This window comes from Pinus tabuliformis, chromosome 8 (assembly GCF_031772625.1).
Source record: "Pinus tabuliformis cultivar Carrire ecotype Pingquan chromosome 8, CPIR1, whole genome shotgun sequence".
Taxonomy (NCBI): Eukaryota; Viridiplantae; Streptophyta; class Pinopsida; order Pinales; family Pinaceae; genus Pinus; species Pinus tabuliformis.
Window position 1 is genome coordinate 1815559296 of NC_142294.1, and position 22758 is coordinate 1815582053.

A 22758-nucleotide genomic window follows, 5' to 3' on the forward strand; every position below is an offset into this window, starting at 1 on the left:
TTATTTTAATAATGTTGATTTTCTTCCTTACACTAGTCAAAATGAATAGATACTTTAACATTCTATCTATATTATGGTTGATCACATCCTTATAATATATTAATCTTATTTTCCCTCTAACTCTTTAGAGTGTCTTGGAGTCTATTTGGTGGAAACCCCTTAATATTGATAAAACACACACTATCCAAAAATTAATGGAGACAGGAAGAGTTTGGAATTTTTCAAGTGAATAATGAAGCTAGTAAGAGATTAGGTGTCTCAAATTCTCTAGGTGATGATCAACACAACTCCTCGGTACTAATAGAATTTGACATTGTCCATGAGTTAATGACTATATATGGTGAGGCTTTCAAATGATATATATGGGGCTGTTGGTATGTTGGGTATTGGGGAATTGAGACAATTGGATCCTCCTATGAGAACTTTCCTCTTGACATTATTGACCCATGAAAAGGGCACTGATGCAGTAGATGTTGACTTGGTGAGTAACATGGTGTTGATGTGGAGATGATGTGGTGTTAACATGGATTTGGTGTGGAGATGAAGTGGACTGATGTGGGAAAACGATGTGGCATGGAGGTGGTTTCTAGATGGTAGTCATGGTAACAGTGGCATGGCTATCATGTGTTGGGAGTTCTCCGAAGTCTTTACCAAAGTAAGGCCTCAACTATAACAGAACCTGATAAGTCATCCCTTTTTGCAAGTTTCAGAAGGTTCGTCAGTTACAAGAAAATATCGAGCCATCATCCCAATGGAAAATAGGTAGGCCTATTAGGTTTTAGGACAGAGGGTGTTATGCATGGGGTTGGATGGTAAGTGAATTCACTAATTCCACTAGGGCGTGGGGGCATGGTGACCTGATAAACAAAGATAGAACATGAATAAATAGGCGAGCTTTGTTAATCAAGGACCAATTGTTAGAATGAGTAGAAACTTTATAACATAAGTTAGATCAGAGAAGTAATGATATGAGGCCAAAATCTAATAGAACAATTAGTGGTCTAGATAGGGAAATGTGGCAGTTGAAAAATAAATGCATAATAATGACACGTGGGAAAGGTGGGTTCATGTGCCTATGACATGAAAAGGTATAGATGTTGATGTAGCTTTGGAGGACAATCTTAAAGTATGCATAAATTTGTGCTCAAAGCGTAGTCTGAGATGAAATTTATATCATTGGAAAAGTCTCAATGAGCAAAAGATGATGGTGATGTTAGAAATGAGCTTTGGGTTGATTATTAAAAGAGGAAATTTTGTTTACCCCATCTCCATAATTTACCCAAGGAGGAGAGATTTGGACATGCCATAGCACTAATCAAGGATGGGAGATGATGACCTTAAAGTTTATTCAAGATATAACATTTTACTAGTGTCATGGATTGCTATGGCTAGAAAATTAAATTTGATTAAGGAAGAGATTCAAGAGTGCATAGTGAATCATCAATTTAATTGCTCACAAGGATATATGTGGATCTCAATGCATGGAATTTTTCACAAGGATATTATATTGTAGAATTTGCTTCTAACAGCTAGAACATGACCACTCTCAATAGAGCTCCATTCTAGCAATAACCAAGTTTACTAATGAGAAAATTTGTTAAACATTAATTTATAAATAAAGTGTAAGTGAAAATGTGTATGAAGTGGAGGTGAGGTCAATTTGAGTTCTATTTTAAAAGAACTTTCACCTCTACCCTAAAATAAAGTATGCACATATTCATTTTCATCTCTATATTGAAAATGTATATCTTAAAGGGTGAGATAAATATGTACTAATTATTATTAGTTAAAGTATGTATCATCCTCAGTTGAAAGTATACATTTTAAAATGGGTATAGGTAAAGAGTAACTAGATCACATGTATTCTGAAGTGGGTATATATTCAAATTTGTAATTTGAATTTAATCATAAAGTATCTATTTTAAAAGAATGAGGAATTAGTTTGGAGGGTTAAAGCATGCATTTTAAAATCGATAGATCCGATCCATGATTACAATTCAGCCCGAGATTATGAGAGCCACGGTTCCCACACCTCCTCCACGGTTGGATGTTGATTATTTTAGCTAAGAGTTGTCTTTAACGCAACTTTTTGGAAGCTTTTCCAGTAGATTTTTTAATTTCTTTAAAATCCGACATGATTTCATTGAAATCATAAAATTGATGGATAAACACTGCAACTGGTAGACAACTCCTTTTGGCTACGCAACGGGCACGGCCAGAGGCAGCGCGCCTCGGGCACGGCCGGCCATGTACAAGCTCGGCTGGTACTCCGAATATCCCATCGTGGGTTCTGACGTTCTTGCCGCGATCGAGACAGCTATAGCCGATGGGGTTGACGTGTTGTCGCTGTCATTTCAATTATGGCCTGAGGATCTCATCTAGAACCCCATAGCTTTGGGAGCCTTTGCAAACGGCGCGCCGTGGATATTGACGGTCGGAGCCAGCACCATCGATCGGGCATTCGCAGCCGAAATAAATCTCGGTAACGGGAAATTCATGGAGGGAATTTCGTACTTTGTCGAGAAAAAAGTTATCTCCGGCGTCCTGGTTTTCAACGAGACTTCTCCAACATGCGTCTTCGGGTCGCTAATCCAAAATCGGTTGCAGGTAAAATTTTGCTGTGCATGAGTAACAGTTCTGTGGATATCGAATCGCAGATTTCAGAAGCCAACCATATCGGAGCTGCAGGTGTTATAGTTGCCTTCGACGATCACATGTCGGTTCCTTCCAGTTACTGGTTCCCCGCCGTGTCGGTTACTTCGGGTCAAGGTCGTTTAATAGAAGAGTACGTAAAAACCAGTGCAACGAATGCCAGTGTCGCATTGAGATTCGTGGTAACCCGGCTGGGATTTAAGCCTGTGCCTGTCGTTGCAGGTTTCTCATCGCGAGGGCCCTATTTTCTCACCCCGGGAATTGTGAAACCCGACGCGATTCCGCCGGGCGTCGACATTCTGGCGGCCGTATTGCCTTATGAAAATGCAACATTCGTCGGATATGTTCCGTTAAAGGCCAACTACTCTTTGCTTTCCGGCACCTCTATGTCATGTCCTCATGCTGCGGCTGTGGCGGCACTGGTGAGAGCCGTGCACCCGGATTGGAGCCCCGCTGCCATTATGTCAGCTCTCATGACGACGACCTACAGAGTGGATAATACCGGCCGGGCTATAACAGATGAGGCCAACCCTCGTTATGGTCCCGCAAATCACATGTATTTGGGTTCCGAGCACGTGAATCCCAATAAAGCCACAGATCCTGGGCTGCTTTATGATGCTGGTGTGAATGAATATCTGGATTATGTCTGTGCTCTCAATTATACGCACCAAGAAATTAGGTTACTGAGCCGGAAGAATTACCGGCCGAGAATGAGAATAAGATGTCATCTGTGTACAGGGCAATAGTGAAGACTCCTCCAGAGATTTCAGTGCAGGTGGAACCTGACATTTTGGTGTTCAAAGAAAAGAATGAAAAGCTGGAATTCTCTGTCAGTATGATACCTGTAAATGTGAGGAAAGGATGCTCAAGTTCAGGGTACTTGAGTTGGGTTGATGGAAGGGGCCATGAGGTGAGCAGTCCACTGATAGCCGTATTCTGCTGATCATGTCCAGTACTTGTGGCCTGCAAGTTTTCTTCTTGTGTCTAGTCCTTGCCATTAGCTTATAAGGGTTTTTAAGTCGTGTTTTTTTCCCCTTCTAATGCTTTTAGACTCTACCCGACAGTGCTTGACTTTGATGAATGTAGAGAAAATTTAACTCATGCTACAAAGGGTCAATGACTTTGTTGGTACTTCAACAAATTGGACTACCCATAATGGAGTCTTTTGGCTGTGCTAATTGGCTTTGAACTTTTCCATTTCACTCTCTTTTGAACTTTTCCATTTCACTGGGAAAATTACAAGTCAAAGTACCAGTATAGTAAAAGTGATTTTTAATGTCAACAAAAAGGTATTATTTTTTGAATTTTTTTTTAAATTTTAATATAATATTATTAAAATAAATATAAAAAGTTAAAATTTTAGGATGAAAATTATTTTTTTTTTCAAAAAAATTGATATAAATTTTATTATGTTTCTCATATAATATGGAAAAAAAAATTGTGTTTTTATTTTTTATTTTTTTCCTTGGGGTTTAGTTTTTTAATATTTTGTTGAATTCAATTCATATTCATATTCATGGAACTTTGTTGAGGAATTTGTTACACCCTTGATGAAAAGTTTTTTAGTTGGACATGTTATCATTTACTATCATAATTTGTATTTTTCTCATCTTTTCAATTTAACATTTATGATGAATGATTATGTTTATAATTTTAATACATTAAAAATGTTTATTTCTTTTTGAGAGAATATTTTAAAAATTATTATGAAAATGATTTTTTGAGAGAGTATTTTAAAAGTTTTTATTCTGCTAAGTATGATTAATTTATTATTTACAAAAAGAGAGCACTGTTACATCATTTGAGCACAGAGAGCCATCATGCCTGAGAGTTAGGCCGTTTGAGCATGACTAAGTCAAAAACTGGGAATTTGAACATGATATCCCGCGCAGGGGAAACAGAGAGATACAAACAACAGACATTAGACAATAGTCCCGACACAACAGAAACTAGACAATAGACCTGATACAAGAACATAGAGAAAGTTTGACAAACAGAGCCAGAAAGAACTTTTCCTCCTTTCCACTGGGCTTTAAAAAACTGATGGACAACTGACACACAAGATTACTCGTCGGGTGGCTCCTCCACCATCCTGCACCATCCCTCTTCCGGTTCCTGCCTGTCCAGCTGAGCATGAGCAACTGGCACAATGTTGATGGCGCTGGGTGGCTGAGGTGTCCCGTGTTGCATATCAGTAGAAGGCCTCGGAGAGTTGGGATTTTGGTCTTCCTCAGTGTGAGGCATAGGGGCACTAGGCTCGCCCTTGTCTTGGGCTTCTTCTAAGAAGAGAACAGAGACATTAGCCGTAATTCAAGGGCGAGTGAGAGAACAATTGAACGAGAAAATAGCTGAGCCAAGGGACGACGAATTGGCGGAGTCTGGAGAGTTTGGGTCCAGGTATTGACTTGGTCTCATCTCTGTTCCCAGAGGAGAAGGAGCTTGCCCCATGGAGCCAGACCCAGCAGAAGGGCGCGAAGGGTTGCCTCGGCCGGATCCTCTGCGACTAAGCATGCACTGGCGGGGTCTCGGCATAGCGGACGGAAGAACACGAACAACAGTGTTGAAATCTCCTTCAGTGGAAATTCCTCGACCTGTAATGAGTATGCCACGAACACCACAGGGGATGCCACCAACAGCTGAGGGGAAATTACGCACCTTGAGCTCTGCCTCAGGCGCTATCCGAAGACAGCATCCGGCGCCTGACCCTTCCCAAGCCCAATCTTTCTCAAAACTCCGAATCGTTCCGAGCAGAATGAAACACAGTAGCATGTTGCTGAAGTTGAAGTTATTAAATACGCAGGTGCTGTTCCCTCAATCCTCACCCGCCATTACTATGGCAATCAAGTTCGTTGCAGGCAGAAATCCTCCCGAGCAGGCGTAACTGGACAGCGTTTTAATGCCAAGACCGACCAGACGAACACCCATAATGTTAATCACCTGCACATTAATATCCTCCCACCTGATATTCTGTCCGGCAAGCATGCTGGACAGGTGCCAAACATGCTGCACCTTCCTCCGTCCCATCATGGTAAATGCATTACAGATCACCCGCATCCGGGGAGTATTTTAAAAGTTATTAAGAAAGTGAAAATTTAATTATTAGATAGAAGAATTCATCTCTTTAAAACCCTACTAACATCCAAAACTTCACAAGAAAGGCAATACTCAAGATGGCTATGATTTTTATAAACACATAAATCTTTAATAAATTTAGAGCCAATACAGGATTTAATAAATTTCCACACTTCACATTTATTGGCATTGATTGCACCAAATCCTAAAAATAAGGTGGAGAACAATTTGTTCATATGCCTTTTTTTTGTGTAATCAATTTAAATAAAAGAGCAAAAATGACACGACTAATTTGGAGATAAATTTCAACTTTTAATTTGTGTATACTAACAATATTTTAAAATGTTCCATGAAAGTTAAATCCTTATCATTAACCTAATAGTTATTAATAATTAAATTAAAATTCTCCAAAGGTTATAATATAAATATTATCTATAAGCAAATAAATAATAAACCATAAAGAAAAGATAATAATAGTAAATAGATAATCAATAATAAAGAAATATAATAGTAACAAATAAATAAAATAGTAAATAACAATACTAGAGTTCTAAATAAGTAGATATAAAAGTAAAACTATAAAACAGTAATAAAAAATAAAACAGTAGATATTAGTTGTAGACTTGTAATTGATAGTTTGGCATCAAATTCGAGATAACTTTCTATTAGGTTTTATAAAACATCCTATACAAAATCAATGTTTTACAATATATCAAATAATTATTTAAAAAAAGATAAATATTATTTTTTTTAAATATTGAAATTAGAGTTATAAAATTATTATTGAACATAAATAAATGTGTTTTAATGTTTTATTAATGTTAATTTAATTTAATGTACAACAATAAAATCTTAAAAGCATAAAGAGAAATTACTTACGATTTAATTACAATGAAAAATAAGTTTTAGAATATTCATTGCATTAATAGTAAATATTATATTATATAGTAAATATTATATTAAATGGTCACAGATTTTTTAACAAAATTGAATATTGTTTTTTTTTTTAAATAAAATATAAAAGGGGATTTTAAAGATGGATGTGTTAAATATAATTTAAGTAAAAAAAAATAAAATTGTATGGATATTTATTAATAGAGTTTTTATTAATAATATTTATATATTAATATATAGAATATTTAAAAGTGTATTATTGATATAATTAAATTTTGATATATTTATTGATTAAGTTTAAAAGAAATTAATTTATATAAATTAATAAGGAATCTGATTTCTTATAGAGGTGTGTGTGATATTATATATAGTTGTTGAGTTTGAACATATTCTTATAAGGGTTACTAGTGATGATTATTTTGGGAAAAATAAATAGTAAAAATATTTTTTGGATAAATAGTAAATATAGAGTAAAGATGATGTAGATAAACAAAAAAAGTTTTATGGGGATATTGATTTATTTGGTTAGAATATGGTTTAGAATCCTTGCTAAATGATTTCTAATGATGATGACTTTTCTTATGAATATTCCTTTAATCTCTTAGCATCAAATATGATTAATAATAAAGGAGAAGGGATAATGGTGAGAGAATGCATATGGTATCATCTGAATTTTGAAACATCTAAATCATGTCTTATTACTTAAATTTTATTCTTACAATATGGTACCATCTATGAGGTTATGGTTTCAAATATTTGTTATGTCAACATGGAAATGTTGAAGTATAATATTGTGAGGATGTTTGATGTTGTGATAGTATGTGTTAATTGGACACGGTTCCGATGAGAGGATAATGATGCACATGTGGTTCTTATTTATTTATTTTGTTATGATAATAATGGTAATATGCATAGGGATTATGGGGTTATGATATGAGGTTATATTGACATGTGGTTCGTTTATTATGTGATCTCATGATATGTATTTGATTCTAATATGTTGATGTTATAATTTATGAGGGTATTTTATGTGGTAATCGCACACAAATTTTATGACATGTAAGAGTATGTAGTTCTTTACTATTTAGAATGTGGTGATTAAAAATGATGTTATGTTATCATGATGACATGCAAGAGTTGGCGTGTGGATTATTTTCTATGATACTATGGTTATTGCTAATGTATTGGATGTATGTTGAGATGTAGTGATGGACAGGAAATCCACAAATGGGCCGAGAGGGTTGGTTTATTTGATGATCTCGTAGGAGCCCATACCTGTGAGGGAGAATATGTAACACCATATGGGTTGGGGACAAACTCAATCAACACTACATATTCCAGTGGTTCCTTTGTCTTGTATAGCTCTTGATGGATAGCTCTTGAGGGGCTATGGGACCATCTTGAGGAGGCCAAGTGACTGATATTATAGGCTAGGTGCCTAGTATTGGATTGTGATGCTGAAGTCTGGTGGGGGTGTAAGGACTTCGATGCCTGGGGTTGTGCGCCTTAGTAGTTGTGGACAGAGTGGGCCAGCCTTTCGAGATTCCCGGAGTCATTGAGTACCATACTGGATGCCTTCCTTGGGGCAGATGAGGTCTGAGTCAGGCGCGAGCCTTGGGGGAAACCTTGGACTAGGACACAGACCAGGGAGGCTTATGCCTGGTTCCAAAAGTGGGAAAAAATACAGAGATTCCTTGAGATTTCCCGGGTGTTGTGAAAACTTTCGATGCCTGCTGGTTATACTAGTTCAATAGAGGGTGTAGGGAAAACATGAAGTAATAAATAACTAAATAAATAAAATGTTAAATGATTCAATTTAACTTCGGGACGAAGTTCCTTAAAGAGGGGGAGTATGTTATGTCCCCTAATAATAATAATAATAAATAATATAATATAATATAATATTATTTATAATCAAATAAATAATAAAAAATAAAGAAAAGATAATAATAGTAAATAGATAATAAATAATAAATAAATATAATAATAACAAATGAATAAAATAGTAAATTGTTGAAATATGGCAACAAGAATATTCCAATTTAATTTGTCCTTGAATTAAATTGTGAATTAAAATCGAATTTAGTCTTAAGAGCTACTTGGAAATAATTAATTAATTTATTTTAAATTAATTAGTTGGAGAAATTCAAGTTAGAAGTATTTTTGAAGTCATGCAAGAGTTATCCTTTAAATTAAGGAGATAAGATTGAGTTATATTTGAGTTGTAATTAGTTAACTCAGTTTACTGAGTTACATCCAGTTAAATTAGTTTCAAACTATTTGAGGAACTAATAGTGAGTTAATAGTTAGTTGATGCAGTAATGCACTCAACTAGTGCTACTCCAGTTAACTGAAGATTCCCTCATCAAAAACTCATGCATGTCTATTCTAAGAAAGAACTAGTTGAGATTAATGTTCAAGGACAATGTACTATCAATTGCATGTGTTTTCTCATTGAGAAAACTCATGCATGCAGTCAAGGATTCATCCTTGACGATTGTGCAGTTTTGAAGGCTTGTTTTTCCACTTGGTAATAGGCTAATCATCCACAAGGAACAACGCAAGGAAATAGGAGCTTGGAGGGTAGAGAGAAAGGTTGGAGAGAAACCAAGATTGCCTGTGAGCATCTGTGAGGATTGTACTGAGAGCTAGCTAGCTGTGAGAGCTAAGGCTTTGTATAATTCCTATGTATTTCCACGATGTATGATAGTACAATAGTGTGGGGTTTTTATCTGAGACTTTTCCCAAATTATTTTCATGTGTATTGTGCCATTGATTCTTCTTCTTTTGGTTATATTGTTCATCTCGATCTTTAAGCTTCCACAAATTGATAGTAGAAGTAGGTTATAGTATTATGCTTTGATTTATATTTCATTATCGGGTTAACCTATCACTGATTTTCTACATGGTATCAGAGATGTGAACAGTATACTCAGAAGAGAATTCAAAGTTTGAAGTTTGAGGTTGCAGGTGCAAATCGAATTGATATCATACTTCAAGGTTTGCCAATGGCGTTCTATGGCTTGAGACTCGAGTATGCCTTGGAAGGTAGCTCGAATTACATAGCATGGAAAGATAAAATGGAGGTTGTATTAGAAGACAATGACTTGAAGGAATTAATTGATCAAGAAATCCCAAAGCCATCTTCAACTAATTCACAAGAGTGGGCTAAGTGTGTGGCGAAGGCGAGATGGATCATCATTGAGGGAGTTTGAGACCATATTGTCTCGAGTCTCCATGGGAAGGATACTCCATTTTCAATGTGGAAGACATTGGAGGACCTCTACCAGAACAATAGCGACCAGAGGAAATTGGCACTCAAGGATAAGCTTCGAAGAATCAAGATGGAGAAGGGTGATACTATTTCCACATATCTAAACAAACTCACCACCTATAGAGATGAGCTTGGCAGTGTGGGAATAACTATTGACGATGATGATATGGTGAGCCTCGCTCTCCTTGGCCTTCCAAAGAGTTGGAATAACTACCAGCACTCTGTGAATGGAAGGGAGAAACTGCCAGATTGGGAATGACTGTGGTCGGATCTTATGGAGGAGGAGATTAGGAGGAGCCCACAAGATGGTTCTTCATCCAAGAATGACGATGAAGAAAATCTGGCCTTAGCAAGTAAGGCAAGGAAAGGGAAGGGGAAGGCTTCCCATTTTAAATCGAATTCTTCTCATGGAGGGAAGAAGGGTGACATGTCTAAAGTAAGATGCTTTAATTGTCACAAGATGGGACATTATGTGACTAATTTCCCATCGAGGAAGTCCAAGAAGGCATCCTCGGAAGGATCGGAAGGTGAGGCAATAGCCTCTCAGTTCGAAATGGACTTTACCCTCATCAAATGCATGGTGTCATCGATGATGGGTTGTGTCTGGTATCTTGATAGCGGAGCCTCATTCCACATGATCGGTGATAAAAAATTATTCAATGCCTTCGAGGAGAAAGACCTCAAGATGTGCATAGGGATGAGTGACAACATAAGGTATAATGTTTCAGGAGTGGGCATGGTTGCTTTTTAGAGGGAGCATGGAGCTCCTCTCACCTTGACAGATGTGATGTATGTGCCTGGACTGAAGAATAAATTGGTATCGGTCGCGATGTTGGAGGACAAAGGCTACAATGTTGTCTTTAGTAAAGGAAAGGCGTTCCTACAACACATAGCCACAGGTCAGACCAAGAGGATAGGGATTTGGGTGAAGAATCTCTATAAACTAGAGGTAGACGATTGTGTAGCATTGAGTACGAAAGCAGAATTGGTGCAAAGCCAAGATATTGGCGAGTTGTGGCACAGGCGGTTGGGCCATTTGCATCATGGGGCTTTGAAGATAATGCAACAAATATCTACAGGACTTCCCAAAGGTAAACTTGAGCAAGTTGACACATGCAAAGGTTGTACCTTAGGAAAGTACACCAAGTCTTCCTTTCATGATCGAGACAGTTGAGCAGAGGCTATCTTAGAGCGAGTTCATACTGATGTGTGTGGACCATTCTTGACAGCATCCACAACAAAGCAAAGGTATTATGTGATTTTCAATAATGACTATTCTTGTAAATGCTGGATTTATTTCATGTAGAAGAAGGACCAAACCTTCACAAGGTTTTGTGAGTTAAAATCTTTGGTCGAGAAAGAGTCAAGGAAGAAGATCAAGACCTTGAGAAGCAACAATGGTGGAGAATATGTCTCTCAAGAGTTTAAGGACTTCTATGTAGCAGAAGGAATTAAACGATAGTTGATGGAACCTCATAACCCACAGCAGAATGGGGTGGCTGAGAAGAAGAACATAACTATTGTAGGGCAGCACAAGAAATGTCGCATGACTAAGGCCTACCACTTCACTTGTGGGCTGAGGCATGCAACACAACGGTCTATTTGCAGAATTGAAGCCTGCATCGCATGCTTGGGATGAAGACTCCAGAGGAAGCTTTCTCTGGTAAGAGACCAGATGTGGGTCACTTCGGGATCTTTGCCTCGTCAGTATATTGCCATGGGACAAAGGATGCACAGAAGAAGCTTGAGCCGAAAACAGAGTTGGGGATATTTGTGGGGTAGAATGATACTCCTCACAACTATTGGTTGTACTTTCCTACAAGTCGGAGCACAGTGGTTCGTAGAGATCTCAAGTTTGATGAGAAGAAGGCCATGTGAGTTTCCCTTGAGAGGGAGCTCCAACTATAGGCTGTGGAGGAGCTGTTGGTTCCTAAGGAGGAGGAGCCTTAGACTAATGCGGAGCAGCCGCATGCAGAGGTTCCAGGAGTGGAGACATCCACTCAAGTAGAGTCTTCTAAAGATGGACGGAAGTGCACAAGAGAAGCTGACAGATTGTTGGAGGATGCAAAAGAGAATGTGGGAGCACCATATTCTCAGCGCAGACAGAGGTGGTCACCTGAGAGGTACACCAGATACATGGCTCTTGCTAGGGAATGCATTAAGACTGAGCCATCTTCCTTTGAGGAAGAAGTGCAGCAGCCGATTTGGGTTGATGCTATGGTGGAGAAGTATGACTCCATAGTTTGTAACAGTGTTTGGGACGTGGTTCCAAGATCGGAGAACAAGTCAGTTGTGAGTTCCCATTGGCTTTACAAGGTAAAACAAGCCAGTGATGGTAGTGTGGAGAAGAATAAGGCAAGAGTTGTTTCCCGTGGCTTTTCACAGGTCAGGAGGATCATGTTGCTGCAGTATGTTTTGACAGAGGAGCAAGATGCTGACATTTTGACAAAGGCATTGTCAAAGTGTAAATTTGAGTTCCATAGAGACAGGATCAGGGTGGCAGATAATCCCTTTCTTGTTGAGAGGGAGTGTTGAAATATGGAAACAAGAATATTCCAATTTAATTTGTCATTGAATTAAATTGTGCATTAAAATCAAATTTAGTCTTAACAACTACTTAGAAATAATCAATTAATTATTTTTTAATTAACTAGTTGGAGAAATTCAAGTTAGAAGTCTTTCTGAAGTCATGCAAGAGTTATCCCTTAAATTAAGGAGATAATATTGAGTTATATTTGAGTTGTAATTAGTTAACTCAGTTTACTGAGTTAATTCCAATTAAATTAGTTCTAAACTATTTGAGGAACTAATAGAGAGTTAACAGTCAGTTGATGCCTGCATGCACTCAACTAGTGCTACTCTAGTTAACTGAAGATTCCCTCATCAGAAACTCATGCATGTCTATTCTATGAATGACCCAGTTGAGATTAAAGTCAAGGACAATGTACTATCAGTTGCATGTGTTTCTTATAAAGAAAACTTATGCATGCAGTCAAGGAATCATCCTTCAATACTGTGCAATTTTGGAGGTTGATCATCCACTTGGTAAATTAGTTTTCCACTTGGTTGAAGGAAAATCATCCATTAGGAAAAACACAAGGAAATAGGAGCTTGGAGGGCAAAGAGGAAGGCTGGAGAGAAGCCAAGATTTCCTGTGAGCATCTGTGAGGATTGTACTAAGAGATAGCTAGTTGTGAGAGCTAAGGCTTTGTATAATTCCTATGTATTTCCACCTGTATGATAATACAATAGTGTGGGGTTTTTAGCTAAGGCTTTCCCCAAAGTATTTTCATGTGTATTGTGTGATTGATTCTTCTTCTTCTGGTTATATTGTTTAGCCCAATCTTTAAGCTTCCACAAATTGATAGTAGAGGTAGGTTATAGTATTCTGTTTTGATTTATATTGCATTATCGGGTTAACCTACCATAAGATTTTCTACATTGTATCATAGTTGGATTTGTAGAAATTTCTATAGAGACATCCACTCAAGCAGAGTCTTCTAGAGATGGATGGAAGCACACAAGAGAAGCTAACCGATTTTTGGAGGATGCGAGAGAAAATGTGAGAGCACCGTCTTCTCAGCACAAATAGAGGATGTCACCTGAGAGTTACACTGGATACATGGCCCTTACTGGGGAATGTGTTGAGACTGGGCCATCTTCCTTTCAGGAAGAAGTGGAGCAACTAATTTGGGTGGATGCTATGGTGGAGGAGTATGAATCCATAGTTCGTAACAGTGTTTTGGACGTGGTTCCGAGACCAGAGAACAAGTCAGTTGTGAGTTCCCATTGGCTTTACAAGGTAAAGCAAGCTGCTGATGGTAGTATTGAGAAGCATAAGGAAAGATTTGTTGCCATGGCTTTTCACAGGTCGAGGGGATTGACTATGATGAGAATTTTTCTCCTGTCGCAAGGTACTCATCTATCAGATCTATGTTGGCACTATCAGCACAAATGGGTTGGAAGATCCATTAGATGGATGTGAAGATTGCAATCCTCAATGGTCAGATTGAGGAAGAGGTGTACATAGAGCAACCAGAAGGTTTTGAGACCTTCGATTATGAGTCACATGTGTGTTGACTCAAGAGAGTGTTGTATGAGCTGAAGCAAGCACATCGTGCTTGGTACACTGGGATAGGAAATTGCTTCACCGGGTTGGGCTTCACAAAGAGTGAAGCAGATGTGAACCTGTACCGCATCGTGGTGAAGGGTAAGTTGTTGATCATCGTACTTTATGTTGATGATCTCATATTGACTGGTGATGATCAGTTGATTGTGTCTTGCAGGGAGGACCTTGCAAGAGAATTCAAGATGAAGGACATGAGTCTCATGCATTACTTCCTTGGCATGGAAGTGTGGCAGAAGGATGGGGAGTTGTTTGTGTCTCAGGGCAAGTATGCCAACGAGATACTCAGGACATTCCACATGGAGAAGTGTAAGCCCATGCAGACTCCTCTGGCAGGTAATTAGAGGAAGGAGGTTGCTACTTCAAGAGAAGTGGTAGAGGCTACTATGTATAGGCATCTTGTGGGTTCACTGATGTACTTAATGAACACACGACAAAATTTGTGCTATGCGGTGAACCAGTTGAGTCAAGCACTAGTTTAGCCTACTAAGATGTTTTGGAAGGTGACAAAGCATGTATTGAGATACCTCAGAGGCACATCTCAATATGTATTATGGTACATATGGACAGAGGAACTGAAGCTACAAGGTTTCACTGATGCAGATTGGGCAGGGAGTCCATCAAATTGGAAGAGCACATCAGGAGGGATTTTCAACCTTGGGTCAGTAGCAGTTTCTTGGTATAGTAGGAAACCAAGGTCGATTGCACTCAGCTTGGCAGAGGCAGAATACATGGCTGCAAGTCAGGTAGCATGTGAGGCCATCTGGATGCGGAAAATCCTGATGTGAGGCCATCTTGTAAATAATTAATTAGTTTATTTTAAATTAATTAGGTGGATAAATTCAAGTTAGAAGTCTTTCTAAAGTCATGCAAGAGTTATCCTTTAAATTAAGGAGATAAGATTGAGTTATATTTGAGTTGTATATAGTTAACTCAATTTACCGAGTTAAGTCCAGTTAAATTAGTTCCAAACTGTTTAAGGAACTAATAGTGAGTTAATAGTCAGTTGATGCATTAATGCACTCAACTAGTTCTACTCCAGTTAACTCAATATTCCCTCATCAGAAACTCATGCATGTCTTTTCTGAGAAAGACCCAGTTGAGATTAATATTTAAGGACAGTGTAATATCAGTTGCATGTGTTTTCTCATGGAGAAAACTCATGCATGCAATCAAAGATTCATCCTTGAGGATTCCACAGTTTTGAAGGCTTGTTTTTCCACTTTGTAATAGGCTAATCATCCACAAGGAATAATGCAAGGAAATAGGACCTTGGAGGGCAGAAAGGGAAGCTGTAGAGAAGCCAATATTTCCTATGAGCATCTGTGAGGATTGTACTGAGAGTTGGCTAGTTGTGAGAGCTAAGGCTTTGTATAATTCCTATGTATTTCCACCATGTATGATAATACAATAGTGTGGGGTTTTTATCTGAGACTTTCCCCAAAGTATTTTCATGTGTATTGTGCCATTGATTCTTCTTCTTCTAGTTATATTGTTCAACTCAATCTTTAAGCTTCCGCAAATTGATAGTAGAAGTAGGTTATAGTATTCTGCTTTGATTTATATTGCATTATCAGGTTAACCTATCATAGATTTTCTACATTGTGTGCCTTAGTAGTTGTGGAAGGAGTGGGCCAGCCTTTCGAGATGCCCGGAGTCATTGAGTACCGTATCGGATGCCTGCCTTGGGACAGATGAGGTCTGAGTTAGGCGCGGGCCTTGGGGCTAGCCTTGGACTAGGATACAAACTGGGGAGGCTTATGCCTGGTTCCGAAAGTGGGAAAAAGGACAGAGATTTCCTGATATTTCCTGGGTGTTGTGAAAATTTTCGATGCCTGCTAGTTATACTAGTTCAGTAGAGGGTGTAGGGAAAACATGAAGTAATAAATAACTAAATAAATAAAATGTTAAATGATTCAATTTAACTTCGTAATGAAGTTCCTTAAAGAAGGGGAGTATGTAATGTCCCCTAATAATAATAATAATAATAAATAATATAATATAATCTAATATTATTTATAAGCAAATAAATAATAAACAATAAAGAATAGATAATAATAGTAAATAGATAATAAATAATAAAGAAATATAATAATAACAAATAAATAAAATAGTAAATAACAATACTAGAGTTCTAAATAAGTAGATATAAAAGTAAAACTATAAAATAGTAATAAAAAGTAAAGTTAACAAAAAGTAAAATAAAATAAGAAAGAGTTAACTAAAAGAACTATAAAAATAGTAAAAATAAGTAAAGTTATCAAAAAGTAAAAATGAATAAAAGAAGAAAAAAATAAATCGAAAGAAAATTTAACTTAAGGAAATCTTAAAATAAAAAAATAAAAGTTACATGTTGACACATGGAATGTGTGCATGTGGTTTCCCTTCCAATGTTTGCTCTATTTAATAGATGGCGAGGAAGATGAGAGATTATTCCATGATTCCATCATCCATTCTCTTGGGAGAAAAGTGTTGTGAGACAAAGGATTCCCTGGCAGTAGTACGTTGATTGAGGGCTCGGGGGTGGCCAGTTGTAGCAAGATTTTGTGCAACTAAGCCTATGGTTGGGTGGAGAGTCATCCCCAAAAATTTGTTGCATTTAGTAGGATTCAAATAGCATTAAACTTTGAAATCACAAGGAATATCATCACCACAGGTAAGTTGTCTCTGTTCATATTTCCAAAATTCAATGTTAAATCATTGGTGTGTTGATTATAAATCACATGATTGATCTAATTAGTTGCATGTTTTAATTTCGGGGTTGTTATAGTAATTATTCATAATTAAATAAAAATTTTGGATGCCCTATTCTAAAATAGAAATTTCTATGGTCATAGAAATGGTCTTTTTCATGACATGGTTAATTTTAATCAAAACTAGACAAAGATTTTTAAAGACCTAATTTTAAATTGTTTAATCTACATAATTCGAGTGCCCAAATGGTTTTTCAAGGTGCTTAATCCATTTATGCATTCAAAAATGCATTTTATACAATAAGAAATCTTGAAATTGTATTGCCAAATTTTGGTGAATTCAAGTGAAAAGGGTTATTTCATCTATAAGTTAAACTACTCCATCAAAATTAAAAAAATGCTTGAAAAAATAATCACCTCTTATATATTAAGTGTTCCTACCTCTAAAATATAGCCATTATAATTGTGCGATCCAATTGATGACTGTAAACTCTTAAAATATAAAAATACTCAACTAAAGTGAATCATATTATTGAGATCGAGATGAGCCTTTCCAAGATTTTATTAGTCCCTAAGAATTCAATTTGAACACTCTTTTTTTAGCATTAACCAAAGCAACTTATAATTTTTAACTTTGAAAAATAAATATTTATTTTTCAATATTATTAAAAAATCTTATTTTCAAATATTTGATTGGAGAATAACACTTGAAGGTTTTATTTTAGCCTTTACATAATACAATGTCATATGGGTAACTTCCTCTCATATTTATGCTATAATTTATGGATATGGTTGCAATAAACACTTGAAAATAGCTCATACTCATTAGTTACTTCTTATCATAATTTAAACTAGCACAACCACACTAATAAATGTGGTTGATAAATGTCGATAGGCCAATATCCATTCTCTTATTGTCTTGAATTTTTGCATAACATTGAAAAGAAAAAGGCAGTTAAATATGCAAACCAACTATTGATTTCACTCTTGATATAGTTGTAAATGTCAGACCCTACCTCTATCTATCTCCAATATCTATAGTGTCTCATTGCAAGGGAATAATATTAAACCCAAGGGATAAATATTATAAACCCATGGTATCAAAACCCTAACATAAATATTGTAAATCCTAAAAAAAACATGCTTGACCATGATTTACTATCATTGATTTTCATATTGAGATGATGTTTGTCACAATGCGACGTTGGACCATGGTCAATTTTCATATTGAGACAATCTTTGGCACATTGTGACACTAGACAGTCATTGACCATGGATAACCATAATTGTAAACCCAAGTGATTTATATTAAACCCTAGGATTAATATTATAAACCATATGAATACTATTATATCCTAGGAATATGAACCAAATAAACCCTAGGGATTGATATTATAAACCAAATGGAATAATAAACCTAGGGGATTAATTCTAAAAACCAAAGGTATTAGAATCCTAACATATATAAACCCTCATAATGTTTATTGGTGTAATAATTTGTATCATGTCCCAACCCTTTCTCCATATTCATATTCATGTAACTTTGTTGAGAAATTTGCGACACTATTAATGAAAAGCTTTTTAGTTGGACATGTTATTATTTGTTGTAATAATTTTTATCATGTCCCAACCCTTTCAATTTAACATTTATGATGAATCACTATGTATATAATTTTAACACATTACAATTGCTTATTTCTTTTTGAGAGAGTATTTTAAAAGTTATTATGAAAATGATTTTTTTGAGAGAGTATTTTAAAAGTGATTAAGAAAGTGAAAATTTAATTATTAGATAGAAGAATCTCTCATCTCATTACAACCCTACTAACATCCAAAACTTCACCATAAAGGAAATACTCAAGATGGCTATGATTTTTATAAACACATAAACCTTTAATAAATTTATAGCCAATACAAAATTTAATAAATTTCCATACTTCAGACATTTATTGGCATTGGCTGCACCAAATCCTAAAAACAAGGTAGAAAACAATTTGTTCATATGACCCTTTTTAATCAAAACGAGATAAATATTTTTAAAAACTTGATTTTAAATTGTTTAATCTACATAATTCGAGTACCCCGATGGTTTTTCAAGGTGTTGAATCCATTTATGCATTCAAAAATGCATTTTAAACAACAAGAAATCTTGAAATTGTATTGCTAGATTTTGGTGAATTCAAGTGAAAAGGGTTATTTGATCAATAAGTTAAACTACTCCATCATGATTAAAAAATTGCTTGAAAAACTAATCACCTCCTATATATTAAGTCTTCCCACCTCTAAAATATATCCATTATAATTGTGTGATCCACTTGATGATTGTAAACTCTTAAAATATCAAAATAATCAACTGAAGTGAATTATATTATTGAGATTGATATGAGCCTTTCCAAGATTTTATTAGTCCCTAAGAAGTCAATTGAACACTATTTGTTTAGCATTAACCAAAGCAACTTCTAATTTTTAACTTTAAAAAATAAATATTTATTTTTCAATTTTATTAAAAAAGATTATTTTCAAACATTTGATTGGATAATACCACTTGAAGGATTTATTCTAGCCTTTGCATAATACAATTCCATATGGATAACTTCCTCTCATATTTATGCCATAATTTATGGATATGGTTGCTATAAATACTTGAAAATAGCTCATACTCATTAGTTACTTCTCATCATAATTTAAACTAGCACAACCACATTAATAAATGTGGTTGATAATATCCATTCTCTTATTGTCTTGAATTTTTGCATAACATTGAAAAGAAAAAGGCGGTTAAATATGCAAGCCAACTATTGATTTCACTCTTGATATAGCTGTAAATGTCAGATCCTACCTCTATCTCTCTGCAATATCTAAGTGTCTCGTTGCAAGGGAATAATATTAAACCCAAGGGATAAATATTATAAAACCAAGGTATAAAAACCCTAAGGTAAATATAAATAAACCCTAAAATAAACATGCTTGACCATGTATTACCATCATTTATTTTCATATTGAGACGATGTTTTTCACAATGCGACGTTGGACCATGGTTGACCATAGTCGATTTTCATATTGAGACAATCTTTGGCACAATGTGACATTGGACCATCGTTGACCATTGATAACCATAATTGTAAACCCAAGTGATTTATATTAAACCCTAGGATTAATATTATAAACTATATGAATACTATTATATCCTAGGAATATGAACCAAACAAACCCAAGGGATTGATATTATAAACCGAAGGGAATAATAAACCTAAGGGATTAATTCAAAAACCCAAAAGTATTATAAACCCAAGGTATATAAACCCTGAGATAAATATTATAAACCCAAGGGAATAATATTAAACCTAAGGGACAAATATTATAAACTCAAGGAATATAAACCCTAATATAAGTATTAGAAACCTAAAGACAAATATTTACCTCAATCTGACATTGCAATATGGTTGACCATGATTGCTTTTCATATTGAGACAACATTTGTCACAAAGCGATGTTGGACAATGGGTGACCATCGTTGACCATGGTTGATCTCCATATTGATACAATATTTGTCACATTGCGACGTTGGACCATGGATGACCATAGTTGTGACAATGTGACGTTGGACCAAGAGATAGTCTTTCTCACAATGTGACCATGGTGAAACATGGTTGACCATGATTGAACCCAAAGGTAATATAAACCCAAGGGATTAATATTATAAATGCAATGTATATAAAACCTAAAGTGATTGATATTATAAACCCAAGGTATTAATACTAAAAACCCAAGGGATTAAAAACCCAACGTATTGATAAGATAAACACAAAGGAATAATATTAAACCCAAGGGAATAATATTATAAACCCAAGGGAATAATAAACCCAAGCGATTATAAACCCAAGGGAATAATATTAAACACAAAGAATATAAAGCCTAAGATAAGTATTATAAAGCCTAACATAAATATTTATCACAATGCGACGTTGGAATATGGTTGACGATGATTGATTTTCATATTGAGACAAATCCCTAAAATAAACATGGTTGACCATGATTTACCATCATTAATTTTCATACTGAGACGATGTTTGTCACAATCTAATGTTGGACCATGTTTGACCATGGTTGATCATGGTCGATTTTCATATTGAGACAATCTCTAACACATTGTGACATTGTTCCATCGTTTACCATGGATGCCCATGTTTGTAAACCCAAGGGATTTATATCAAGCCCTAGGATTAATATTATAAATCCTATGAATAATATTATACCCTAGGAATATGAACCAAATAAACCCAAGGGATTGATATTATAAACCGAAGGGAATAATAAACCCAAGGGATTAATTCTAAAACCCAAAAGTATTATAAACCCAAGGGAATAATATTAAACCCAAGGGATTAATATTATAAATGCAAGGTATATAAACTCTAAAGGGATTGATATTATAAATCCAAGGTAATAATAAACCCAAGGGAATAATATTAAACCTAAGGGATAAATTTTATAAAATCAACAAATATAAACCCTAAGATAAATATTTATCAAATGTGAGATGGGAATAGGTTGACCATGATTCATTTTCATGTTGAGACAATGTTTGTCACATCTAACATTGGACAATGGATGACCATCATGACCGTGGTTGATCTCCATATCAAGATAATATTTGTCACAATGCGACGTTGGACGATGGTTGACTATGGATGACCATGGTTATGACAATGTGATGTTGGACCAAGAGATACTCGTTTTCACAATGTGACGATGGTTGACCATGGTTATTTACCATGGTTGACCATGATTGAACCTAAAGTTATTATAAACCAAAGAGAATAATGTCAAACCCAAGGGGTTAATATTATAAATGCAAGGTATATAAACCAGTGGATTAATACTAAAAACCCAACGGATTGATAATATAAACACAAGCGAGGAATATTAAACCCAAGGGAGTAATATTATAAACCCAAGGGAATAAATATTATAAAGCCAAGGGAATAATATTAAACCCAAGGGATAAATATTATAAACCCAAGGAATATAAACCTAAATAAATATTATAAACCCTAAGATAAATATTTGTCACAATGGGAAATTGGAATATGGTTTACCATGATTGATTTTCATATGGATACAACATTTGTCACAATGTGATGTTGGAAAATGGTTGACCATCGTTGACCATGGTTGATCTCCATATTGAGACAATTTGTGTCACAACATAATGTTGGACCATGCTCGACCATGAATGAACATGGTTGTGACAATGTGAATTGAACCAAGATACAGACTTTGTCACAATGTGCCCATGGGTATTGACCATGGTTGACCATGATTGACCATGTTTGACCATGGTTGAGACAACCTTTGTCACAATGTGACATTGGAACATGGTTGATTTTCATATTGAGACAATCCTTGTCACAATGCGGCATTGGTTGATTTTCATTTTGAGAAAATATTTATCGCAATGTGATGTTGGACCATGGTTGACCATGATTATAAACTAAATGGATTTATATTAAACCTAAAGGTTAATATTATACCCTATAGGTGTTTTTAATGAAAAAAATCAAAATATAGTCGAAAATATTAAAAACAAATGAACAATAGATAATGTTTTTTTTTAAATAAATTCATATAATATAAAATCAAATAAAATAAGAATTTCTAAATTTCTAAATTCATTTACTATAATCTCATTTGAATATATTAAATTTTAAAATATATATATAATGTGAAACATTATTGACGGAATTTTAAATGTATAAATTTACAATTTTTTAATGTATGATATATTTAAAAAAATGATAATTAAATTAAAAAATAAATTTTATATTTTTACTTCATCTATTTTACTTATAATCAATTTACCATATAAGGCATTTCAAATTTCAAAAATAAAATTGTATTTCAAAACATCAACCATAATTTCTAAATTCCATAATTTATTAATCATGGAGGAATTATCATGCAACTTATTAATATAAATAATGTAATTCATAAGTAAAATATTTCAATGCCAACTAATATGTACAATGAAAATAATTAAAATTTCA

The 22758-nt window shown here is 35.2% G+C and overlaps 1 pseudogene; it reads left to right on the plus strand.

The window, feature by feature from the left end:
- Positions 1-337: 337 nt before the first annotated feature.
- On the plus strand, positions 338-3698 carry LOC149243532 (subtilisin-like protease SBT1.7; annotated as a pseudogene).
- The last annotated feature ends 19060 nt before the right edge of the window (positions 3699-22758 follow it).